Raw genomic sequence first — 27,052 nt, forward strand, 5'->3', positions numbered from 1 at the left:
CGGCAGATCATGTACATGACATACATATTCTAATATGTCAAATATCTCAGCTGAAGCAGCGATCTGGTTAATTGAGAAGCACTGCAACAAGAATAATATGAACTTTTAATTGAGGTACAATAAAACACCGAAGTAAAGCACTTCTATAATAACACCTATGAAATTTTATTTTGTTTATGCGGTGCAAACGGCTTCTTCTACCTCCATGGAGATTATCAAAATCTAAATCTAAAAATTCGCTAAAAAAGAATGTACATAGATATTAAAAATTCAATTAATGATTTTGTATTATTTATTAACACTCTCTCTCAAGTTAAAAGCTACTTGAATTATTTATTATTAAAACTATGATATCATGTTAATCACCCAAAATTTTGAGGAGGATGAACTCTAATAAATAATTTTATATTATTTAATAACTTTAGAAGACAATAGATTAAGTGAGGGTCCTTATTTTACCAAATTGCCATTATATTTTTCTCAAAAGAATCATCTCATCGAAACGTTTAAACTTATTAGTTGAGATCTCAAGATATAATCCTCCTCAAGTGAGAACCCTTGAAGCTTGAGTTCAAGATATATAATTTATATTATTCTCTAGTATGCACTCCTTGAGTAAAAGCCATTGGACTTTGAACTCAAGATATGATTTATTCTCTCAAGTGAATACTCTTAAACCTTGAAATTTATACAGACCAGTACTATATTATTCTTTATTTTTATCAAATAGAATTGAGACCCCGTTTATTTGCTGTAAAGTAGTTTCTTTTTGGAAAGTGAATTTAAGGAAAGTGAATTATTTTCCGATGTTTGGTGGTGTAATAGAAAATAAGTTGGAAAACACTTTCTAATGTTTGGTTATATCATGGAAAATGAGCTGCAAAATAACTTATTAATGTTTTATTTTTCTCAAGTTTATTAAAATAATGAGGAATAAATCTTACAAATTAAAAAGTTGAATGAGAATGAAATTGAAAAAAAAATATAATTTCATAAATTATCTCAAATAAAATAAATAATAATCAAAATAATAGAGATTAAATCTAAAAAATAAAAAAAAATGAAAGATGAAGAAATTATAATAATAATAATTAACATTTCTTAAATTATTTCATATAAAATAAGTAACAATCAAAAGAATGAGGACCAAATTTGATAGATAAAAAAATTTCAATAAAAAAATGATAAGGAAAAAGCAAATAAACAATTATAAAAATGAGGACCAAAGTTAATATAAAAATTAAATTTTAAGAGATGAAATTAAAAAATAAATATTGAAAACAAAATATATATAGCAATCAAAAGTTTGAGGACCAAATTTGATAATTAGCAAATAATATAACATTTCTAAAATTTTCACAATTTCCGGAAAGTGTTTTCCATCCAAATTTTCCAGGAAAACACTTTCCTGGAAACCAAGCCAAATTTTTCTTTAACTAGAAAGTGTTTTCCGTTGACCAACTTTTTTAATGGCAAATAAATACAGAAAAGTTTGAAAAATGGTTTTTCAGAAATCACTTTTCAGGAAACAAACATAGCCTGAGATGTTGAGATTTGAATTTGTAAGTGTTTCATCATCAAGACTGATTTGACATCATGTCAAAGAACCATCTCACCTAAAATTTAAGCTGTTAGATGAGATACCAAGATATAATTTATATTATTCTTCAACACATTTTATTCTAACTTAATCCTATTGATAGCTTTCTTTATAATTTTTTCATTAGAATGCAAATATGATTTAAAGCCATATTGGCTCATTTAATGATGCAATCTAATGGAAACTATCAATCTGACGAAGGGGACAAATTTGACCAATACACAATAAAATAAAGTGGTTTTTCCATTATGACAGAAATAGAGAAAACGATACCTCTGTCGACCGCATACTTCCTCTCATCATGATAGTAGCATCATCTGCGTCGTCTTCATGGGATACAGAATTGCTTGCTTTCCCGGACTCCCGACTGGCATCTTGTGCCATGTTAAAACTGCCCAGCATAGATCCTAGGTCTCCTATCTCCATGCTTATTGACTCTGCATAGTCAATATTATTATTACCGCAGCCAAAAAACATGCATTTCAATAATTACTTCATGAAACCAAACTATATTTAGTACATTAAATAACTAGGTTTCTTAATCAGTAGAAACTCTGATAGATGTAATTAATTGTAGGAAGCAGTGTGCTCACCATCGTGAGTTAGGTCAGGTTTCCAAGCCGAAGAGATAGCGAAAGGGTAATCGAGCCGGCAGAGCAGGGGACGCCGATTCTTTTCTTCTATTCTGTATTCATTAGTCTTGTTATTAAAAAACATAGTTTCACGGAACAATATGCGAGCAGGATGAAAACCAGCTCGAAACAGTCTGTCTCGCCACTGAGCCCATGTCTCATGTCGCTCAACATGGCCGATGCCCTCTTCAGCCACCACTTTGCTGATCTGGCGCCTAAAATTCCTCTCCCATAGAACTCTATAATCTTCAAGCTTTTCAAATTTATCCTCCTCGAGGGAGTCAAACATAACAGAGTAATACTTGAATGATTTGCCGAGGCGGTCCATCAAATCGGGACTGTTATGATCCGCTTCCTGTTCGACAATTACCATGACCTCTGGTTTGAGGTCCTTCAATTTTGACATCACCAGATTGAATATTGCACTGGGTACTGCAAGCAATTTGTGTAGTTCAAATTCCCATTCCACCACCACCGCCTCTCCCTTGCTTCTTCTGCCGAGTTGGAGAGTAGCTCCAACTATCTCACCCGCACTATTAGCAAGATATTCTCCATACTCGAAATCAATTTGATGGTTTTCAGCCGTTTTAGTGAGGATCAAACTAATTAACTTGAGGTACCCAAGATGTTTTGATAATTTTGGCCCGACGAAAGTTATCCGGTATGACAACCGGCTACCAAGCTCGCTTGCAAGCACTTTCATCAGAGTAGCATGCTGCCAGATATCCACCGCAACGGAAAAGTCAATAATGTGAACTTGTTTTTTTCCACGCAGTGCATCGTAGAAGGGAGGCATGATGGTGTAGCTAGCAAACGAGAGGAAAGGTTCGAATTTGCAACCGAGGATGTCCATATCTTCTCTGAAACGTACCAACGGCATAGGATTTCGAGGATACAGTTTATACAGTCGCCGAACAAGAGCTTCAGCGAAGTATTTGACAACTTTTCTTGTGGCTAAATTGGCTTCGGTGGAACTTTGGAGTCCGATTTCCTTGAAGAGTGAATCTGCATGTTTCAGATCACCATCTTCAATTGCCTGAGCGCATTCCATCAATTTTTCAAGAAGGGGAGGGGCCATTTTTAGCAATAAATGAAGCTGTGAATTTATCTATCGTTTTCTGGTACATGGTTTTATGCAGGTAACTATTTGCCTTTATAGATGGTCACAAGTCATCTCCTATAATTCTGTACTATTATTATTTCTTAAAGTTGACTTCCCATCCCAGCATAGAAGTGATCATCATTGACATTTTGATTACATCGAAAAGCCAACAGAGACAAAGTGCAAAAAAAATTCTGACAAGAAACTACTAAGAACATGATAAATTGTTTCATTTTTATTGGTACGTGAGTTTCAAGATTGGATGGAATTAGACCACTTGATAATTGAAAATCAGTTAATCAAGATGTTATAGCTAGAGTCAAGATGCAAACAAGATAAACAAATTTAATCAATATATTACTCTAACTAAAGAGGGCAATGGACAAGACAGACAAGCTACGCCTACTTAGGCCTTCAAAAACAAGTGCCACTGAACGGGGAAGGACAGCCCTGCACACCTGCCTTAATATATATTTTATTACTCTAAGTATTCGGACTAACTTTCGTGTACTTTAACTAATTCTATAAGTTTTGAAAATAACAACCATATAAGATTTTAATGGCCCTGAAATTTATGAGGCTTGAATGGGCGACCTCTAGAAAATAAACTCAAGATCTAATCAGTTAAACTACATTCCTCGAGATTACTTGTCCTAAAATATCATACAATAATCAACATGCCGCTTGCTTGGATAGACCATGTGTTATCTTCTAGTACAATTTCCAACAACCTTCTTTTGCTTGGAAATTAGAGGCTTACAGTTTGGATCTAAAATATCAAACTTCAACCTCTTTCACTATAAACATCTAAAATATACTCTAACAATCTTCATAAACTTATTTCCATCCCAAGACACATTTTAATTAACCTAAAACTTTGCAAATCAAATCAAATCAAATTAAAAAAAAAAAAAGCTCAAGGCTTTTAGCCAACACCAACTTTCCTCACCAACCTGAATACAAGGAAGCTAAGATCAATGATTTCTGTGACTAAAAATATCAAATCAAGATTTTCTTTCTTCACCTCTCTATCTCTCCCCTCAAATTTATCCTCGGAACAAAATAAAACATTAAATGGAATTAATCATCCACAAGCAATTGTTATAAAAAAAAAGAACAAGGATTGAGTTGTAAGAACAAACTCAATAGAGAAGAAGAAACCATATCTATATATATACCCTTTGCTTTTTTCCCACTAATAAATATTCTCCCATTGATGATAGAGTTCATCAATAGTGTTTGGAACCACCCATAACCCCACCATACCATGAATCTGTGAAGCTAGCTAGCACCATCACCAATTAGTGCTACTGATGTAGAACCAGTTGCAGCTTGAAGAATAGATTGCAAAAGGGAAGTCTAACTGCAGCAGAATCAGCAACAACAACTCATGGCAGAGGCAATGCTGAAGAGACAAATCAGGAGTTGCAGCTGGCTTTTCCATTCTATTTTAGGACTTTCAATTTACGTTTTAAATATCAGAATTTAATTACCGTCAGGACTCTATTATATTTTTCCTATTTCAGTATTTCTTTCCTAAACAGTTTAATCCTAGTTGAACTAGGATGTGCAACTTATATAAAGACTGCTTATTTTCATTGTAAGGCACCTTTTAATTTTGATAATAAACCTTCTCTTTGAGAATTCTATTCTCTAGCTCGTGGAATCGGGCAGTTCTTGTGTTTGTGGATTCGAACAATTAGTGTCTTTCAAAGCAGACGGTGATCTGTTTTCTTCAAAGCTTCCACTACGTCAGTTCGTATCAGAGTAGGCTTAATCCTGATCAGATGGCGAATGCATGAAATGAAAGAGAAATCCTTGGCGGCGATGAAAGTGAGGATAATTTGGTTACAGGAGTAGAATTCAGGAATTTCCAACATGTAACACAACAAACATTACGAGAGATCCAGGCAGCTCTTGCTAGGCTAATAGCAGGAAATCATCAAAGAGGTAATGATCCTCCCGATCGTCACCCCTACAGAAACAGAACTGACGTTATGTTTGAACGTTATCCAAGGATACCACAAAGGCAAACAAACTATGAAGATACATTGAGCGAGGATGAAGATGAAGCTGAAACCATGCTTCAGGGTAATCGCAGGGGAAACCAAAAAGAGCCAGACCGACAAACATTTCGCATGAAGATGGATTTACCCAGTTTTAATGGCCAACTTCAAATTGAAGGATTCCTTGACTGGCTGGTATTAGTTGAATGATTTTTCGATTATATGGACACCTCTGAAGACAAAAAGGTCAAACTAGTTGCATACAAGCTCCTAGAAGGAGCCTTTGCATGGTGGGAGCAACTACAAACCATACGATTGCGACAAGGAAAGGGGATGGTTCAGACATGGGCTAAAATGAAACGACTACTGTGATCTCGATATCTACCCCCAGATTATGAACAAACTCTGTTTAAACAATATCAAGATTGCAGGCAGGGAAGTAGAACTGTCGAGACTTTCCTAGAAGAGTTCCACCGGTTATCATCTCGAAATAACCTGCTGGAAAAAGAGGCACAACAAGTGGCTAGGTTTGTTGGGGGACTACGTTGGACTATACAGGATCGAGTGGCAATGCAAACAATATATACCTTAACTGAAGTAGTAGCACTAGCTATTAAGGTGGAAACCTAACTAGACAGATCAAGGATTGCAACCGGAGCAAGAAGTTTGGTGGACAATAATTGGACTACAATAAACAAAGGAAAAGCTCTCATAGCACAACCATCCTTCTCTAACACTGTGAATAACAATGGAGCGCCCACAAAACCAGTCCCTATTGCACCACCAGAAATAGCACCCCGCAATCCTTATGCTCGTTCGGGAGCTGATAAATGCTATAGGTGTGGACAACCGGGACACCGTTCCAACCAATGTCTAAGGAGGGGCACTGTAAACTTAGTGGAACCAGAAGAAGACTGCAGACGCGAGGCAGACAAAAATGAAGCATTCTATGCATATGAAGAGGAAGAGATAATAGGCAGTGATGAAGGAGAACTTTTATCACATTCTCTAGTGGTCCAACGACTGTTGTTGATGCCAAAACGAGAAAAGCCATCCCAACGACACAAGATATTCAGAACCAGATGCACTGTAAACAAAAGGGTTTGTGATATTATTATCGGCAGTGGTAGTAGCGAGAACATAGTATCAAAGGTCATGGTTACCAAACTAGGGTTACAAACTAGAAAGCACCCTGCCCCGTATAAAATTGGATGGATCAAACGAGGAAGTGAAGTGAAGATAACTGAAACCTGTCACATTAAATTCTCAATTAGGAAGAGCTACATAGATGAGGTTATATGTGACATAGTAGAAATGGATGCCTGCCACATAATTTTAGGACGCCCTTGGCAGTATGATGTGGATGCTCCTTACAGGGGTCGTGATAACGTGTATGTCTTCATGAAGGGTGACCTAAAAGTCATACTAGGACCCATAAAAGAAGGGCTCACCAGCAGCGAGACGAAGATAGAAAAATCTAGTACTGTTAATGGACGACGAAAAATTCATGGAAGAAGCTAAGGAAGCCTAAGAGATTTTTGCGATAGTAGTGGGAGGAGAAGTCGGCAGGGAATCCAATGACATTCCACGAACACTAATGTCTTTACTGGAAGAATTTCAGGAAATTATACCCATGGAATTGCCTAATGGGTTACCTCTCGTACTGGACATACAACACCAGATTGATTTTATGCCAGGAGCCAGTTTACCTAATCGTCCACATTACCGGATGAACCCCAAAGAAAGTTAAAGCCAGGTTGAAGAACTGATAAAAAAGGGTTTGGTACAAGAGAGCATGAGTCCTTATGCGGTTCCAACATTGTTAGTTCTGAAGGAGGATGGCAGTTGGTGCATGTGCATTGACAGTCGGGCAATCAATAAAATCACTATCAAATATAGATTCCCCATCCCTCGGTTAGAAGACATGTTGTCTGGATCCAAAGTCTTCTTGAAAATTGACTTGTGCAGCGAGTACCATCAAATTCGAATCAGACCAGGCGATGAGTGGAAGACTACTTTTAAAACGAAGGAGGGATTATACGAATGGTTAGTAATACCATTTAGACTAACCAATGCACCCAGTACCTTCATGCGTTTCATGAACCAAGTATTAAAACCTTTTACAGGAAAATTTGTTGTGGTATACTTTGATGATATATTAATATATAGTCAAACCCAATCTGACCATGTTGCGCACCTGAGAGAAGTACTTCAAATCCTACAGCAAAATAAGTTGTATGTTAATCTGAAGAAGTGTAGCTTTATGACCAGCAGCTTATTATTTTTGGGATTCATAGTAAGTGCAGATGGAATCAAGGTGGATGAAGAAAAAATTCGTGCCATTAGAGAGTGGCCAACTCCACAAACGGTAAGTGAGGTCCGTAGTTTTAATGGCCTGGCAAAATTTTACAGGTAATTCGTGAGGGACTTTAGTCAAATTATTGCACCCATTACTGAATGCATGAAAAAAGGGGAAATTCCATTAGGGAGAAGAAGCATAATAGAGTTTTATGCTGATTAAAGATAAACTATCCTCCGCCCCAATCTTAGCACTACCAGATTTTGACAAACTGTTCCAGGTAGAGTGCGAAGCTTCTATTGTCGGCATTAGTGCTGTGCTATCCCAAGACGGCAGACCAATCACATTTTATTGTGAAAAACTCAATGAAGCTCGCCGGAAATGGTCTACCTATGAGCTGGAACTATATGCTGTTTTTCGTGCCTTGAAAGTCTGGGAGCACTATCTAGTGCAACGAGAACTTGTATTATTCAGCAACCATCAAGCATTAAAATTTCTCAACAGCTAGAACAATATCAATCGGATGCATGCTCGCTGGATCTCTTTCATACAGCGCTTCAACTTCTCCTTGAAACACAAAGCAAGTTGTTTGAATCGGGCAACTGATGCCTTAAGCCGGCAAGCACTACTGTTGGTCACCCTACAAACTGAGTTCACAAGATTTGACTACCTTAAAGAATTATATGCAACCGATGAAGACTTTCAGGATGTTTGGGAAAAGTGTGAAGAAGGGACCTCATTAGGCGGGTTACATATCCAGGAGGGATATCTCTTTCGTGGCAACCAATTATGCATCCCCAGGAGCTCACTACGAGCTCAGATAATCCATGAATTACACAGTGGAGGCTTGGGCGGACACTTGGGACGAGATAAAACCATAGCTTTGGCTGAAGAGAGGTATTATTGGCCGCAATTGAAACATGATATTGGAAATCATGTTAAGAGATGCCCCATCTGTCAAGCTACCAAAGGCCAGTCCCAAAATACTGGTTTATACATGCCTCCAACCATTCCAACAGCACCATGGGAGGATCTCTCCATGGACTTTGTCTTAGGCCTCCCACGCACCCAACGCGGATTTGATTCTGTATTCGTAGTAGTCGACATGTATTCTAAAATGACCTACTTTATTGCTTGCAAAAAGACCGTGGATGCAATTCATGTCGCAAATCTATTTTTTAAAGAGATTGTTCATCTACATGGGGTTCCCAAATCCATCACTTTCGACAGAGACACCGAATTCTTAAGCCATTTTTAGAGAACTTTATGGCGGCGATTTGACACATCCCTGAACTTCAGCAACACCAGCCATCCCCAGTCCGATGGCCAAACAGAAGTAATGAACCACACTCTTGGGAACCTCATCCGTTGTCTTTTTGGCATAAAGCCAAATAGTGGGATGTTACTCTTGCTCAAGTTGAATTTGCCTATAACAATATGCTCAACCGGTCTACAGGGAAGACACCATTCCAGATTGTTTACTGTTGTCTACCACACCATGCCTTAGACTTGGTTCCTCTGCCTAAACTACCTGGTTTAAGTATTTCAGCTGACAATATGGCCGAACAGATAACAACTATTCAAGACCAAGTGAGGCACAATCTAGAGACATCCAACGCCAAATATAAAGCAGCAGTTGATAAGAAGAGAAGAGCTCAAGTATTTCAAGCAGGCAACCTCGTAATGGTTTACTTGCGCAAAGGACGATTGTCTGTCAGTACCTACAATAAATTGAAAGACAAAAAATATGGACCTTTCTAGGTTCTACACAAAATCAATGACAATGCCTATATCATCGACCTTCCAGCCGACATGGACATTTCTCCTACTTTCATTGTCGCAGATTTGTATGCATATCATCCCCCTGACAAGGCGTCTTCACACATAACTCACTCGAGGTCGAGTTCTTCTCAGGCAAGGGAGATTGATGTAGAACCAGTTGCAGCTTGAAGAATAGATTGCAAAAGGGAAGTCTAACTGCAACAGAATCAATAACAATAGCTCATGGCAGAGACAATGCCGAAGAGACAAATCAGGAGTTGCAGTTGGCTTTTCCATTCTATTTTAGGACTTTCCATTTACGTTTTAAATATTAGAATTTAATTACCGTCAAGACTTTATTATGTTTTTCCTATTTCAGTATTTCTTTCCTAAACAGTTTAATCCTAGTTGAACTAGGATGTGCAGCTTATATAAAGACTGCTTATTTTCATTGTAAGGCACCTTTTAATTTTGATAATAAACCTTCTCTTTGAGAATTCTATTCTCTAGCTCGTGGAATCGGGCAGCTCTTGTGTTTGTGGATTCGAACAATTAGTGTCTTTCAAAGCAGACGGTGATCTGTTTTCTTCAAAGCTTCCGCTACGTCAGCTACCTACTAGCACCAATTGGTGCTGCCTAAGTCAACAAAGTGAGCACAAATTCGGTGCCACTTGCAACACCAATTGGTGCTCTTGTCTTTTGCATGACAAAGGCAAGGAAGCTTGCCTATAAATAGGCAGTGCATCCTTGCCTTATATACTTCATAAGAGAAAAACAAGAGAGAAGAAGAGGAGAGTGAGAGAGGGAAAGTAATCCCACAAAGTTGTGAGGTATTTGTGAGAGAGTAAGTGAGGTGTTTTCTCCTAGTAATAGAGAGATTCTTAGTTGTTCTCCTATTAGTTGAGAGAGGTTGTAATTCCCACATTACTTAGTAAAATCCTTATATACTTGCCCGTGGACGTAGCCAAATTGGATGAACCACGTAAATTCTTGTGTGTCTAATTTCTTATTTTATCTTATCCCTTACCTTTTATTTTGTCAGGTTTGCATGCTAGTATCCTAATAGAATCGGTTCTACAATAACCAAATCATTTGAGATTACAAAAGAAGACTAAATTGTCAAAGAACTCGAATTCATGATTGCTTAATTACTAAGGTTTTGATATCATGTTAAAGAATTATCTTAGTTTAATAGCTTAAACTATTAAGTAAAATTCAGGATGTAATTTATATAATTATGTAATAGAGATGTTTCTTGATTTAATTTTTTATGGCATAATACTCCCGCTAGCCCCCCTCTTGATTAAGTTAACACCCATCATATATGAGTTCTTCGCCCAATTCACACTTTACTTGAAATTTCCTTTTTTTTTTAAAAAAATATTGTGTCCCTTCAAATATTTGACTTTTAAGAAATATTTCTCTACAAAGAAAGTGAGGTATTTGAAAGTATAGTTGCGGCTGCTTTTCAAAATATTTTTCACTTGAAAATACATCAAAATAATATATTTTTTAATTTTTTTAAAATTATTTTTGACATCGGCACATCAAAATAATATGAAAAAATAAAAAATATTAATTAGAAGCACATAAAAAAATACAAAATTTTCAAAACATTTTTGAAATGCAAAAACAAATAGGACTATATGCTATCAAGACATTTTTTTCCTCTCTCTCTACCTACTTAGCTGTCTTCGCATCCTGCTTTCCAAATCCGATAAAGAATATTATTATTTCCCAAATTAACATTCGCATCCTATCCAGCCATTGCTTTCCAGGAAGTGGCGTAAGCCGTAATGCACATGCCTCAAGAGGAAAAAGTAAACAGACAACGCTCTTCCATTGATGCCTCCTTTTTATTAATGGCAAGTCTTCTCTAACACCCCAATCTATACAGCTGGTTATCATTAGAAAATGGGTGTTTTAGAACGACTAAAAGAAAGGAAGTGGAGAAGTTGCTTGACGGCCCAGAATTTTGATGGCCATCTAACCTGTATTCCTCACCGGGGTCAATCCATCATGTGCTAACCTCTAGATGAGAAGGTTAGCAGCATCCCTACTTACCTTTATTACGCTGACGACTCGATCAAACTACCCAAGAGCTCCAAGCAAACCCACTAGGTGGCTAGGGGTTGCAGACCCCAAAATCTCTGTTATGTGTTAACAGACCAGGCAGAATTTAGGAGATTAAAGGAAAGTACTCTGTAGACCTTGTTTATGTAGACTGAACAGGAGCGAGTTTGCTGGTTCTATCTTATATTTTCTCAAATTAGGATTGTTGTAACCCATTTTTGGGTCCCCACAAAAAATAAAATAAATAGCCAAAAGAAGTTAGAAAAATAACAGGAGGCATGAAGCGCCTAGAAAATGGTCAGAAAAATTAGTCAAGGAGGTTAAAAATACAGAGATGAATTTTTTGAATGATGAGAGCCCTGGTGGATAAGAAAATTTGATTTTTTGAGGAGAAAAGTCCAAATTTGGAGATTTATGGACTTAATTGGATTTTTAATTGAATTTATAGAGGATTTGATTGCAAGAAAAATTGATTTTTAAGTCAATTTGGGTTTTAATTAGAAGAAATTTAAGTTTTGGGGCCAAAATATATTTTTTAGGAATTTATTAGGTCAAATCAGGGGCTTAATTGCATAAATATTGAAGTTTAATGGCCAATTAGGGGCTTAATTGTGAAAATCCGAAACCAGGGACCAATTTGGAAAAGGCGCGAAGATAGAGGGGGCTGTATTGAATTGATTCAGGGGCCTAATTGAAGAAATTGGAAGTTTATTGATCAATTGAGGGTCAAATTGCATAAATCAAAGGACAAGGATCAAAGTGGAAAAGGCGGCCAAATATGAGGGCGGCAATTGAATTTTCGAAGGATGCAGTTGAAATGAACAAAAGAAAATTGAGGGCTGATTTGAAAATAGACACGTTCTAGCGCCACATTTAAATGAAACGGCACGTTTTGTCCAAAACGACGCCGTTTTATGTAAAAAAAAAAAAAAAGAGGACAAAACGGTGTCGTTTTGAACGACACTGTTCCCCTTTCTTCTTCCCCTGGACGTGCAGCAGGGGAAGAGGAAGCGTTTTTTTTTCTTTCTTCCTCTTTCTTCATTACTCCCTGCGATCCGCGTGCCCTGCAGAAGACTCGAAACCCCAAGCGCCGTGATGATAAGAAGTCAGGGGCGCTGCGCCTTGCCAGCCGCGCCCACCAACCAAACCGATGCTGCCCTGCTCCCCATGCGCAGTAATGAAGAGGCCCCGCTCCCTTACCCCCTATAAATGGAGATTGAACAGGCCATACGGGAGAGGAGGAAAAGAAAAGGGGAGAACACGAAGAGAGAGAGGGAAGAGAGAGAATGAACGAGAGAGAGGGAAGAGAAGGAACAAAACCGAAAACAACAAAAGAAAAAAAGAAAACCGAGAACAAAGAGAAAGGAAGGAACAGAGAGAACCACTGAAAACAAAAAAGAAAGAGGAGAGAGGAAGAGGAAGAAACCTCTCTCCCTCCGCCGTTTGAACAGCAGCACCGCTGCTTGGAGCCGCTGTCCGTGAGCCACGACACCGCCACCGGCCTCCACCGCAGCACCACCAGCGACCGCCTCCTCCACGCCAGGTACAGTCTTCTTCTCCCCTGCATTTTTGCTGCATGCGTTTTCCTCCTGCATGCAGAATCATTCTGCATGCAGGAGGAGGGGAGGGGAAAATTAATTCCCCCCTCGTTGGGTTTCCTCTCGCTGGGCCAGGCTGCTTCTGGCCCAGCTTTGATGTATTTCTGGGCCAGACCGATTCTGGCCCAGCCTTGCATGTCTAGGCCGGGTCTGGCCCAGATTAAAGAGGAGGATTTTTCTTGAACCATGGACCGACCAACAACTAGAAACACAATAACACCTTAGTTTTTATCAGACAATCAAACAATGCAGCTTACCTTAGGTAAGGCGTATTTGGGGTGCTAATACCTTCCCTTTACGCAACCAGTCCCCGTACCCGATCTCTGAGACCAGTTAGGGTTCCTAGTGACCAAAATACTAGGTGGCGACTCCCATTCCATTTTCTACCAATAAACGACAAGAATTCCTTGTCTCCCTATACTTGCCACATAGATATAGATTTACATTCCTAGATTTAAAATGGAAAATACAACAATTATATTTTTCGCCGCGACGCCGCACACGTGCGACAAGGATAAAGAGTTTTGAAGAATTTACAAAAAAACATGCCAATCAAAAATATTTTTTTCACTCATCTATATATTTTTTTATTCTATGTTAAATAATTTTCATTAGAGAATACTTACTAATAAAATTCAAACAGTCAAACTTTTTTTTAAAAAAACATTAGTTTCAAATATACCTATTAATCTATTTTTAAAACAAATTTCTAACACATTCTTGAATATTAATGTTAGAGAATAATATAAATCATATATTGAAACATCACCTAACAGCTTAAGCTATTGAGTTGAAATAGTTTTTAACATGGTATCAAAGTCTTGATGACTAGTCTCATAACCCAATTATGGGTTATCTCCCACTACAATATTTCATAGTTTTATCGACGAATATAATCAGTCGGTGTAAGATTCAAACTCCGTCGTTAAATTTTTTACCGACAAAAAGTATCCGTCGGCATCCCTTTCATCGGTAATACCACATTTCATCGCTACATTTGTCGGTAAAAAAAAATATTGCCGATGGTTTTACAGACGGAAAATGCTCACAAAAAAAAATTCCCGTTAAAAAAAAAAACCAATGGATTAAACATCAAAAAATAAAAAAATAAAGTTAAATAATATTCATTACAAATTGAATATGTTTCCAAAAAAAATTATATTAGCACAATGACGGAGCTGGAAGAGGAGGAGGAGGAGGAGGTTGGTTGTTCCCAGAATCGTACGGCCAAAAAAGAGGTGCACATGTATCACCACTTTGTGATGTCAAGTTCATGTCCAATTGGTGAAGTTGTTCATAATTCATCGAGAGTTGCTTGTGTTTCTCGGTGAGATGATGAGCTGTGTGAGCCATGTTTTACTCATAATTTGTTAATAGTTGCTCGTATTTTTTGGTGAGATGAGCCGTGTGTTGTTGCAAGGCCAAGAACTCCTTATATTAGGTGCTCGATACTGATTGAAAGCTCCCAACGGTTGAAAAAATACGGGCCACCCACAAGTTCTCGGCCGTAGTATTGGAGAGCCCGTACACCTGATTTTTATCGGGTCCACCGAATGATCCTACCTCCATCCACAAATCCAGATCGAAATCTGAATGGGTCGAAGGATTGTCCCCATATTTCTCTCTCAACCGACTATTATAAATCTCATGAAAATAAAAAAAGAAATCATTATATTCAATTCAATAAAAATAATAACTTATGAAATAAAATGGTTGAACGAACATACCACAAAGTATTGAGCGCGATTGTCAACGAACTGTTGCATTCTTTTTTAACGGTCTTGACTCCGCATATGTGTCTTTACGAACAGCTCCACTGGGCTCGGCTCACATCCAAGAGACATAGCTTATAAGAAAAAAAATTAATTAAGTAACAACAAATTATTTAACGATATATTTCATTTAAATTAATCTTACCATCTGTTTTGCACATGTAGCATATGGAATGGAGCCGCCGGTGTGTGTTGTCAGTGAACCATGAATTTGCCGGTTCTGGTTACTAGCACCAGACTGTGAGTGTCATGGGAACCGCTCAAACATCACGTGCTCAATATATTATAACCAAATATCTTTCGGGATGTGTAGCTATTTGAAATCCCTCCAAACCACCATGTTGTTTCAGCCTTGGAGACCTTTATCTCTTTCATTTTTTTTGCTTTTTTTTTTTGTGCTTCCCTATCAAAAATCACGCAACCTACTTCCATAGTGACAAATTAGATTTTAAAACATAATTTTTTTTTAAAAAAAAATTGTATTGTTTTTTATGTTACCTAGTTACCACGTGATTTTCCCACACCTTCCTCACAACATTGTCATGCGCGTTGTCCCACGTGAATTTGTGTTGTGTATAAGTAATTTATTTAAAATAAAATAATAATTTACAATTATATTAATAATAAGCTGGAAATTAGAAATTGACACCAACCTCAAATTTGTCAAACCATGCATCGATATTCGGTATCCATTCAGGGTGTCTGGATACTCGACTCCATTGAAATAATGGAATCTCCATCGATGATTTAAACGCCGATGATATTACTCGGGCGACCTCAATGTTTGTGAACCTTAAAATAAATTAAATTAATGAAATATTGATTAGTTGTTCATAAATTATGTTATAATTAAAAAAAATAAAACTAAAACCAAAACAAACTTACATTGAAAGGTTGTCCTTCCATTGTGTCTCGTACTTGCGAGTGGAATGATTCCGCTGTGAAAGCACACCGCCTCTTCTCTGTGAAACCGCGCTGGAAGAGGCAGCATTGGAAGATGGCGCAGGTGCCTCTTCTTGATTGACACCTAAGTATATGTCATCCTCGGTGCTAGAAGAACTAGTTGCGACCCTATATGAGCGACGAGCTGTTGTTTTTGTTCTATGCATCTACACAATTTTAAACAAATAATTACATAATTAAATTCAATTGTTAAAAACAATTCGGCAACACCTCCCCTACACTGGAGACTACCCAAAGTTTTCAAACCTGCAAATATTGACAATAGCCACAACCAATTGACCTCATTAAAAAATCTTGTATATAACCTAACATCTATACAATTAACAATTAAAATTAATGAAAATAATTAAACACATATCATGCAATAATAGAGTAAAATTAAGATAAAATAATTAAATTTATTTCTATATATTCAATTACTAATTACAAGGTAAATTCAATAATAACAATTAAAATTTATGAAAATACTTAAACACATATCATGCAATAATAGAGTTAAAATTGAGAGAAAATAATTAAATTTATTCCTATATATTCAATTACTAATTACAAGGTAAATTCAACAATAAAAATTAAAATTAATAGAAATACTTAAACATATATGATGCAATAATAGAATAAAATTGAGATAAAATAATTAAATTTATTCTTATATATTCAATTACTAATTAAAATTCAATGAAGTATTCAATTATTATCTTTGTTTACTTAGACGTGGTCCAAAAAGGTACTGATTATCGATTTCAATGTAAATGAAACAATGTAAATTAAATAATCTAATATCAATAAATTAACTTCGTTCAAAGAGATTTGATCTTTACTTAAATTTAGCGTGCGGTTTTTTTCCAATACAAAGTGATTCAAATTAGAGATTTGATATTTATTACATTGATGGACTTTAAGAATGGTGCTTTAACTTTAAAGAATACATTGAAAGGAAAAACAAATATTTATTGCTTACTAATTGCACGGATTTCTATAATATGATTGATTCATCATTGATTAGGTCTATAATTAATAATTTCCTAAGAGTGGTCGAGTTAACCACTAATATGCTCGCTTGAGTTACATTAATTAAAAAAGGTAAGCCAAATATAGTATGGAAGGATTTTTCAAAAAAAGATTAAAAAAAAGGGTCCATAGCAATTAAGAATGCTGTCTTTTGTCAGCCCTAATTAATTTCTAGAAGAAGCTTACTCTCAAAGACATGCAAGATATAAGATAATCCAGTCCCTCCCTAAGCTTAGCCCATCAAATTCTCCAATCGAAAGACGCAAGCCCATAAAAAGTTTGAATGGCCCATATTATGTTATATTGATCAATGGTTATATATAACGCCGTGATTACACTGAATTTCAACACCTTCCAACATATAAATGTAAGCCTTGTTACGGAGAACAAATACAAACACTGACAGAAAAAATATATGCCATGAAAAGCTCGTGTCTAGTAGCAGAAATTGCAGATTGCAATAACGAGCAACGAAATGGCATAGATTATCCAAGTAGCCCACTTGACACCAGGGGGGAATGGGATTGAAATGGTGATGAAAAACACGGTGGCTGCCAGGAAAACTGCAACTTTACCCAACACTTTGGATGTCCTCGGAAACTTGGTGGGGTTGATAAAATGTGAAACAAAGAGACAAGAAAAGAGAATTGCAACAAGAATAAGAGTAAATGCAAGGAATCGAGTTTGGAATCAGTAATTTGGTGAAAATGAAGGGCTATTTGTGATAAACTGTTGAAGAATTCCAAGATGTTTCCTTGTCTTTAGGATCAGTTTCAGTTATGTTGAATAATTCCTCCTGTGTTTGAGGAACAAGTTTCTATTCTTCTGTTAGAATCAGTTAACCACGATTGCATGCAAGTATATCGTGAGTTCGTTATTTCATTAGTTTCCAGTGTAAGGCTATTTATAAGCCATTGACAGCAACTTAATAAACATACTCTTCAACTATCCCTTTGTGAATTTCAACATTTGGTATCAGAGCAATCTAAAGCCTGATTACAGTCTTCATTACAGGGATAGACTATAAACACAGAGAGGAGGGAAACACGGTGAGGGTGAGAAAAGTGAGGAAAATATAGTGAAAGAGAGGATTACAGTTAGAGTTTGATATCACGGTTAGAGCTTGATATCAATGGCATCAGAGAACAGTTTCGTCCAACCTGCTATTCCACGATTTGATGGTCACTATGACCATTGGAGTATGCTAATGGAAAACTTTCTACGTTCCAAAGAATATTGGAACCTCATTGAGGTGGGAATCACTGCTGCAGCAGAAGACAATAGTCTCGGGGAGAAGGCCATTGAAGATCTAAGATTGAAAGATCTAAAGGCCAAGAATTATCTGTTTCAAGCTATTGATCGTTCAATACTGGAAACCATTTTGAAAAAGGATACTGCAAAGGACATATGGGATTCTTTGAAGCGAAAGTATCAAGGCACAGCACGTGTAAAACGTGCTCAACTGCAAGCACTCCGCAAAGAATTTGAAGTGTTGCACATGAAAACTGGAGAATCAGTTGATGATTACTTTGGCAGAACTCTCATCATTGCTAACAAAATGAGAATTCATGGGGAGAAAATGGATGATGTGGTCATTATTGAAAAAATTCTGAGATCTATGACATCCAAATATGACTATGTCGTATGCTCTATTGAAGAATCAAATGATCTTGATACTTTGTCCATAGATGAGCTCCAAAGCAGTCTTCTGGTACATGAACAAAGAATCAGCAGGCATGGGGTTGAAGAACAAGCTCTTCAAATCAGTCATGGATCTCAGCAAGGAGGCAGAAGTGGAGGCAGAAACGTTTATCGTGGACGAGGAAGGGGAAGAGGTAGATTTGAGTTTGACAAATCTGCCATAGAGTGCTATCACTGTCATGATTTCGGGCATTTTCAATGGGAATGTTCCAAAAGAGCCAAAGAACATACAACTAAGTATATAGAAACAAAAGAAGAAATGCTACTGATGGCTCTTGTAGATTCCAAGGAGACTGAATCTGAGCACATTTGGTTTCTTGACTCTGGCTGTAGTAATCATATGTGCGGGGAGAAAAACATATTCTGTGAATTGGATAGTAACTTCAGAGAATTTGTGAAGCTTGGAAACAACTCAAGGCTTGCAGTACAAGGCAAGGGCAATATTCGACTGGAAGTAAAAGGCATTGTGTTTATAATCACAGATGTGTTTTATGTACCAGATCTGAAGAACAACTTATTGAGCATCGGTCAGCTGCAAGAAAAAGGAATGGCAATATTTATTCAACATGGAAAATGCAAAATCTTTCACTCTGAGAAAGGTTTAATAATTGAAACTGGGATAACACATAACAGGATGTTTACAGTCATTGCTCATTGCTCACCAAAGGAACAACAATGCTTTTCTTCATTAACTACAGATCAAGCAAATCTTTGGCATTGTCGGTATGGGCACCTCAGTTGGAATGGACTCCGAATACTTCAACAGAAGAGCATGGTGAGAGGGCTACCTCAGTTTAAAGGGTCTCAAACGGTGTGTGAAGATTGTTTGGTAGGAAGGCAGCACCGTGATCCATTTCCCAGCAAAAGCACATGGAGAGCTTCTAATATCCTTCAACTGGTACATGCAGACATATGTGGGCCAATCAATCCAAGTTCAAACAACAACAAAAGGTATCTACTTACTTTTATTGATGATTTGAGTAGAAAAATTTGGGTCTATTTTCTGGCTGCAAAGTCAGAAGCCTTTGATAACTTCAGGCTTTATAAATCCAGAGTAGAGAAGGAAACAGGAACATTCATCCGAAGTTTCAGAACAGACCGTGGGGGAGAATTCACATCACAGGAGTTCACAACTTTCTGCCATGAGAATGGCATCCATAGACAATTGACAGCTGCTTTCACTCCTCAACAAAACGGCGTTGCAGAAAGGAAAAATCGTACTATAATGAATATGGTGCGAAGTATGTTGCATGCAAAACAAATTCCCAAGACATTCTGGCCTGAAGCTGTCAATTGGACTGTACATGTGCTGAATAGATGTCCAACTTTTGCCGTGAAGAACAGAACACCTGAGGAGGCATGGAGTGGCATTAAACCATCAGTAGATCATTTTCGAATTTTTGGTTGTGTTTCTCATGTCCATGTCCCAGACAGTAAACGAGTGAAGCTTGATGCAAAAAGCTTAAAATACGTCTTGCTTGGAGTAAGTGAAGAATCTAAAGCTTATAGATTGTTTAATCCTGCTTCTAACAAAATCATTATCAGTCGGGATGTTGTGTTTGAAGAAGATCAACAATGGTGCTGGGATGATACTCACAAACAAAATATATTGACTGATCTTGAGTGGGAAGCTAATGAAGTGGGAGAACAACCTGCAGATGAGAATTGTACAGAAGGTTTTGGAGCTGATGCAGAGCTTACAGAAATTATCAATGCAGACCAACCTGAAGATACAGCACAACCTGGAGATACAGAACAACCTGAAGATACAACTCAACCTGAAGATGCTCCTAATGAAAGCCATATTTCAAACAGAAACATTTTGTCCTCATAAGGACGAAATAGAAGGCCACCAGTTTGGATGCAGGACTATGCATCTGGTCAACATTTCTTTGATGAAGAAACTGCAAACATGACATTCTTAGCTTTGTTAAGTGACAGTGACCCTATGACGTATGAAGAAGCAGTAAAATTAGAAACATGGAGGCAAGCTATGGATCAAGAAATGCTAGCCATAGAAAGAAATGATACATGGGAACTCACTGTGTTGCCACCAGGAAGCAAAACTATAGGAGTGAAGTGGGTGTTTAAAACAAAGGTGAATGAAAATGGGGAAGTAGAAAAATACAAGGCAAGGTTAGTTGCTAAAGGATACTGCCAGCAATATGGAATTGATTATGCTGAGGTATTCACACCAGTGGCTCGTTTGGACACCATCCGAATTGTTATCTCTCTTGCTGCACAGAACAGTTGGGTGATTTATCAACTTGACGTCAAGTCAGCTTTCTTACATGGGGAAATTAATGAAGAAGTCTTTGTTGATCAGCCACCAGGTTATGAACAGAAAGGACACGAATCCAAAGTCTATCGACTCAAGAAGGCTCTATATGGACTCAAGCAGGCTCCCCGAGCCTGGTACAGTAGAATTGAAGCATATTTCATCAAAGAAGGGTTCATCAAATGCCCATATGAGCACACGTTGTTCATCAGAACTGTTGATGGAGGTAAAACTTTAATTGTGTGTCTTTACGTTGATGATCTCATTTTTACCGGCAATGATCCCATGTTGTTCGAACAACTTAAGACTTCCATGATGACTGAATTCGACATGACAGACCTTGGTAGAATGAGATTTTTTCTAGGCATTGAAGTATTACAGAGAACAGATGGTATCTTCATCAATCAACGTAAATATGCTCAAGAGCTTCTACAGAGGTTCAACATGAATCAGTGCAATTCAGTCCACAATCCGGCAGTTCCTGGTTTTAAACTCACAAAAGATGAAGAAGGCAATGCAGTTGACAGTACATTCTACAAACAAATAGTGGGAAGCCTCATGTATCTCACGGCTACACGTCCAGATTTAATGTTCATTGTCAGCTTAATTAGCAGATACATGGAAAGACCTACTGAATCTCACTTGCAAGCAGCAAAACGAGTTTTAAGGTATGTTAAAGGCACGACCAGCTTTGGAATATTTTACAAGAAGGAAGGAAGTGCAGAGTTCTTTGGCTACACTGACAGTGATTTTGCTGGAGATCAAGACGACAGAAAAAGCACCTCAGGTTACGTTTTTATGTTGAGCTCTGGAGCAATTTCCTGGTCTTCTAAAAAACAACCTGTTGTCTCCTTATCCACCACTGAAGCAGAGTTTATAGCAGCAACATCCAGTGCATGCCAAGTCGTGTGGATAAATAGAATTCTGAAAAGCCTCCATTAGGCACAAAGCACTCCAACGAAGGTGTATTGTGACAATATTTCAGCAATCAAACTCTCAAAGAACCCTGTAATGCATGGGCGCAGTAAACACATAGATATCAGATTTCATTTTCTCCGAGAGCTTGTCAAGGATGGATTAGTTGAATTAATTACGTGTTCTACACAGGAGCAAGTTGCTGATATATTAACAAAACCATTGAAGCTTGATGTTTTTCTGAAGATGCGAAGGCTAATGGGTGTGTGTGAATCTCCAAGTATAAACTGATAGAACTCAGTTTAAGGGAGGATGATAAACTGTTGAAGAATTCCAAGATGTTTCCTTGTCTTTAGGATCAGTTTCAGTTATGTTGAATAATTCCTCCTGTGTTTGAGGAACAAGTTTCTATTCTTCTGTTAGAATCAGTTAACCACGATTGCATGCAAGTATATCGTGAGTTCGTTATTTCATTAGTTTCCAGTCTAAGGCTATTTATAAGCCATTGACAGCAACTTAATAAACATACTCTTCAACTATCCCTTTGTGAATTTCAACAATTTGAAGTCCTGATGTGAAGCAGATGCTTATAAGCGTCTTCTGCCATTCCATTTCCTGCTTAGCATGGAACATATTGACCAGCTCTTCTTCTTCGTTCATGGTGGGACGTGGTAGCTGCTGTGATTCTAGTTGTCCTGCTCTATGGCAGAGTCGGGACACAGATTCTGGAACTGAAAGAATAAAACCCTTGATAACTCGAGCACCATTCTCCATGGTTTTCCTGTGATGTATGCTATAAAGCTTGAGAAGACTAGGAAATAATTTATAAGAAACGAAAAAAACTGTTGAAAAAGTATGCTTGTGATGCTGATATTGCCAGCTTATTTATACCAGCAGAAAAGAAAGAGGTGGAGTTTGTTGATAATCGGATCGGACCTCAAGAGTCAACAACCGAATGTTGGAGTTTTGAAAAGTCAATCGGACCTGTAATTTTTTAATCTATAAGTGATGAGCTATTTTATATTAGAGTAGAAGTTGATGAAGAAACCTTAATAATCAAGCCATTAATGTTTTTGACTACTCTCTTGGATATTACTAATTGATTTACAATTTCATCCCATTGAAATTAATTATCTTTGATTTATTTCATATTTAACAAATAAATTTTTCTTAATCAAGTCCTTCCATCTAAACTTATCACAATTGTTTAGACGAAAAATGTGAAGTTCGAGAGGCTTTTCTAGTCTCTAGCATAAAATATGTTTTAAACTTAAGATTTAATGTAATTGAAGTTGTATTTTATTTCAACTTACCGTTTTGAAAGTATTTAGTTGATCAATACAAATCATAATTTTGCATGAATTTCATTAAAAAGTTTTTTCAAACTTTAATTGCAATAAAAGCTATAATTCATGGTTTTTTAAAAAGTTTGTTTTTCCAAACTGTAAAAACTACTATAAAACCAAATTACGTGGAGAGAAGGTTAGTTGCCTTGTAGCAAGCACACTGAATTCATTGCCAAAGGACCACAAGCTGCGCTTTCATTTTGGTTAGTTGTAATAATTTAGCTCATATTTTGGTTTCAAAAGGTTGGATTCATGCTGGGGTTAAATTTCTGGGTTTTTCTTGAGCCTTGCGCTTCAAGTCCTATGTATCAGTTGAGTCTGTCCCATAATGAAACTATATTTTATTTATTAATTTGGAAAAATGAAGCACTAATTTCTTCACCTAATATGTTTTAAAGCAATGTTAGAGATAATATTTCTTACCATTAATTCACCGAGGGGAGTTCAATGGTACAAATTATACATAAGGCTTCAATCTAACTTCTGTTGGGAAAGTTGCAGCTTATGGTTGAATAGCACGTTTCAAGCTGGGCCTTAAGCCTATTCTTTCTGTTCACACCCCTCAATTTCTATATCTGGGACCTTTTTAAATTTTTTTTTTTCCAAATTAAATATAAACAGATTGAATCTAGGTTGTGCTTAAGATAAAATAAAAATACATTAATGCCTTGTTTGTTTCAAGGAAAATGAATTCCAGGAATTCATTTTCCTCATTTTCCCATGTTTGGTGACAATGCAGAAAATAAGTCAACGGAAAAGCAATTCCCGCTAACAAAAAATTTAACTTTCCTCACAGGAAAGTGTTTTCCTTTCCTTGTCAAAAGGAAAACACTTTCCTAATCTTTGGCTCCGTTGTTCTCCTCTCTGCATCTCTGTCCAAAAACAAAAACAGAAAAAAGCAAGAAGATTTGAAGAATCACACTCTTCCATTTCAGGTATTTTTTCCCTATTTCTGTATTATTTTTGTATATTAGGCTCCGTTTGTTTTTATCTTCTTCATATTTTTTAGATCTGCAAGAATAATAGCAAAAAATTGTTGATTGTTTATCTGTTCTGAAAAAAACTTTTATTTTTGTTTCTGCCTGTCAATTTATTTTCTCATACCCAGTTTTCTTCTTCATCTCCTCCCGTTACAAATAGTACAAGATCTGCAGAAAAACCCAACCAATTTCTCATCAAAATCAAGCCATAAAACACATTTTTCATGCCCATTCGACAGCTTATTGAAAGGATAAAAATCCCCAACAACACCCAACCATCCCTACACTGTGACGAATCCAGCACAAAGAGAGAGACGCAAACAGGAGGAGAAAACTATTGGGTGAGAGAGGGATGAGGAGAGGGGAATTGGGGGAACTCAACCGAGAGAGGAGAGGGGAATTGGGGGAACTGAACAGAAGAGGGGAATTGGGGGAACTGGGGGAACGGGGATTGGTTTATCTTGCTGGTTTAAACTTGCTCCTCTGCTGGTTTTTGGATTCTGATTAGTTTATTTCTTAACATGAATCCACCCAATTTGATTTGAACTCCCATTCTCGTGGAACTCAGGGTTCTGCAAATTTTCGTTCGGTGAAGTTTGAAAAGTGAGAAACACCAATCGAAGATCCTATCCACCTTCAGTGCCACCGAATGTCATATAGAATGAAAAACCATACAAGCTGCTTCAAAACTACAATTTTGTGGCTCAGTACTGGCAAAGGAAGGTTGTATGGCTTCGGCACTGGTACATGGTGATATCAAAATGGTTCTTTTTTTTTCTTTATTTTGTGTTTAGGTTCATAGGAAGAGAGTGTTGTAAAATATCTCCATGAAGTCACAAAACTATGATCTAGATCAATAGCGGATACACATGTAATTCCCATTAACTTTTTCATCTGTTCGTAATGGTTCTATCATGCTATGTTTCTCCAGAAGAATACGAGTGAATGCTTTTGTGCAAACAGGCACTTGTATTGATTCCACTAATTTTGTGTCTTGTGCGTTTGTTTCTTGAACATAATAGTAATAATAATATGAAGGAGACTAGTCCATACAAGAACAAACATTCTTTTAAATATTTTGTGACATTAGAATCCAAAAACAAAATATTTATCCAAAAAACCCATAAAAATATTTTTGTATGTATTTATCTTTTAAAAAATTCTTTATATCAAAAAAAAAAAAAACTCAAATATATAACTCTTACCATAAACTAATTTGGCTTTCTTCATATGAAAAAAAAAAAAAACTTATTTTAAGCTTTTAAAATTGAAAAAAATATATTAATAGGTTTTACGTAAAAAATATTTCACAAGTTTATTTCTATAATATGATATGATATATATATTTTTAGATTTTAGATTTTTTTTTTTATTGTAAGTGATTAAATATTTTATATTAAATATTTTTATATATATTAGATAAATTTGAAAAAAAATTAATTCATTAATAAATTATTTTCCAGTTTATTTTCCATAACACAACCAAACACTGGAAAGTGTTTTCCAGTTCATTTTCCATAATACTACCAAACATCGGAAAATACTTTCCCGGAATTCACTTTCCCCGGAATTCACTTTCCAAAATGAATTCACTTTCCTGCAAACAAACGGAGCCTAAAGTACAATAACTTTCTGCGCCTTCCCCTTTCCTACTTGATCTCACTATTTTTGATTTTGAGCGTATTAGTCCTTCTACAAAACTATCATAGACATAGAAGGATTAATATCTATGACATCTTAAACTTTGGGGTCATAGGAGTAATTTAAACAAATCCAAAGCTAATAAACTAGTGTTGGGTACTATTACTTCCATTGACTCTCTATCTTAATATAGCTCCGATTAGAAATGTAGTGTAAATTATATTTTTAAAAATTTTGATTTTTTTTGTTAAAAATAATTTTTGTGTTTTCAAATCGTTTTGATATGCTGATATAAAAACTAATTTTTAAATAATAAAAAAATATTATTTTAATACATTTCTAAATAAAAATATCATAAACCACAACTACTATTACAATGCTAAACAAGCTCGTAATCGAACATCTGACCCGCTTACCGGATTTCAATCGGACATCCTCTGCTTCATATAGTCAAATTCCTTCATCTACGTGCACATATGTATAGAAGCAAATTTCAAAAGTTTTGAAGCAATTCCATACTTTTCTTCGCAGGCTTTCTTAGCAAGGGACTTCCATGGCAATTTCAGCATCATCCATCGTTAAAGATTTTCTCCCCTTGTTTTTAACTTCAAAATATAATTTAAACAAACCTGGAGAGCCTGTGAAACTTTTTCCTTCTCCAAATCAAAATCCTGTTTCTCCTCCATGGTCACAAGCTGCAGCACAGCACAGCAATACTCGGGTAGATCAAATTCAAAGACCGGAAAGGCAATAATACCCCTTACTCCACAAGAGATGGCATCTGATAGGCATGGGTATTCATTCTGTCTGTAATAACTTACATTTGAAGTCCATTCTGGAAATTCACGCCCATAAGTCCATACCCGATCCAAAATGTGTAGACCTGAAAACCCTTGCCGACCCTCCAGTTGACGATATTCAGGTAGCGTAGAATTTGGGACGCACGGGTGAGGGTAAGGCTGATTTTGCAGCCCGCGCTCCAAGATTATTGTCATCATTAGCTTTCCCTTCAGGAATAATTAATTAAGTTTCATGTGATTGTCCATATTGACATCATCAATTGTTATAATTAATTATTTTTACCTGACTAGTTAATCAAGTTCAATATCAATTATTTTCAGGAATAATCATGCTGATGTTAGTAAAACTTACTAATATCATTAGCCTCTGTATTAAGGAGCGGCTAATCAAGTTCGAGGAGCGATTATCAATAAAATTCATTAATATAACTCATATTCTTAATCAGATGAATTACTCAAATTCAATTTTTATTTCTCATTTATTTTACTTTATCCTTTCTTTTTATGGCTTCACCCATATATACAAAATTCAAGAATTTAGCAAATTAGCAAAATCATTGTTACGTAAAAAATA

General features: G+C 36.5%; 1 protein-coding gene and 1 long non-coding RNA gene across 2 annotated transcripts in view; one reads left to right on the top strand and one right to left on the bottom strand.

Moving 5' to 3' along the window:
* Positions 1–27,052, bottom strand: part of LOC118027842 (uncharacterized) — a 165,043-nt gene that overhangs the window by 2,868 nt on the left and 135,123 nt on the right. The window lies entirely within an intron of this gene.
* LOC118027853 (uncharacterized) lies at positions 23,883–24,997 on the top strand. Its single transcript, XR_004683902.2, has 2 exons — positions 23,883–23,992; positions 24,606–24,997. It is a non-coding gene; the product is annotated as an uncharacterized lncRNA (long non-coding RNA).

This window comes from Populus alba, chromosome 17 (genome assembly GCF_005239225.2).
Source record: "Populus alba chromosome 17, ASM523922v2, whole genome shotgun sequence".
NCBI lineage: Eukaryota > Viridiplantae > Streptophyta > Magnoliopsida > Malpighiales > Salicaceae > Populus > Populus alba.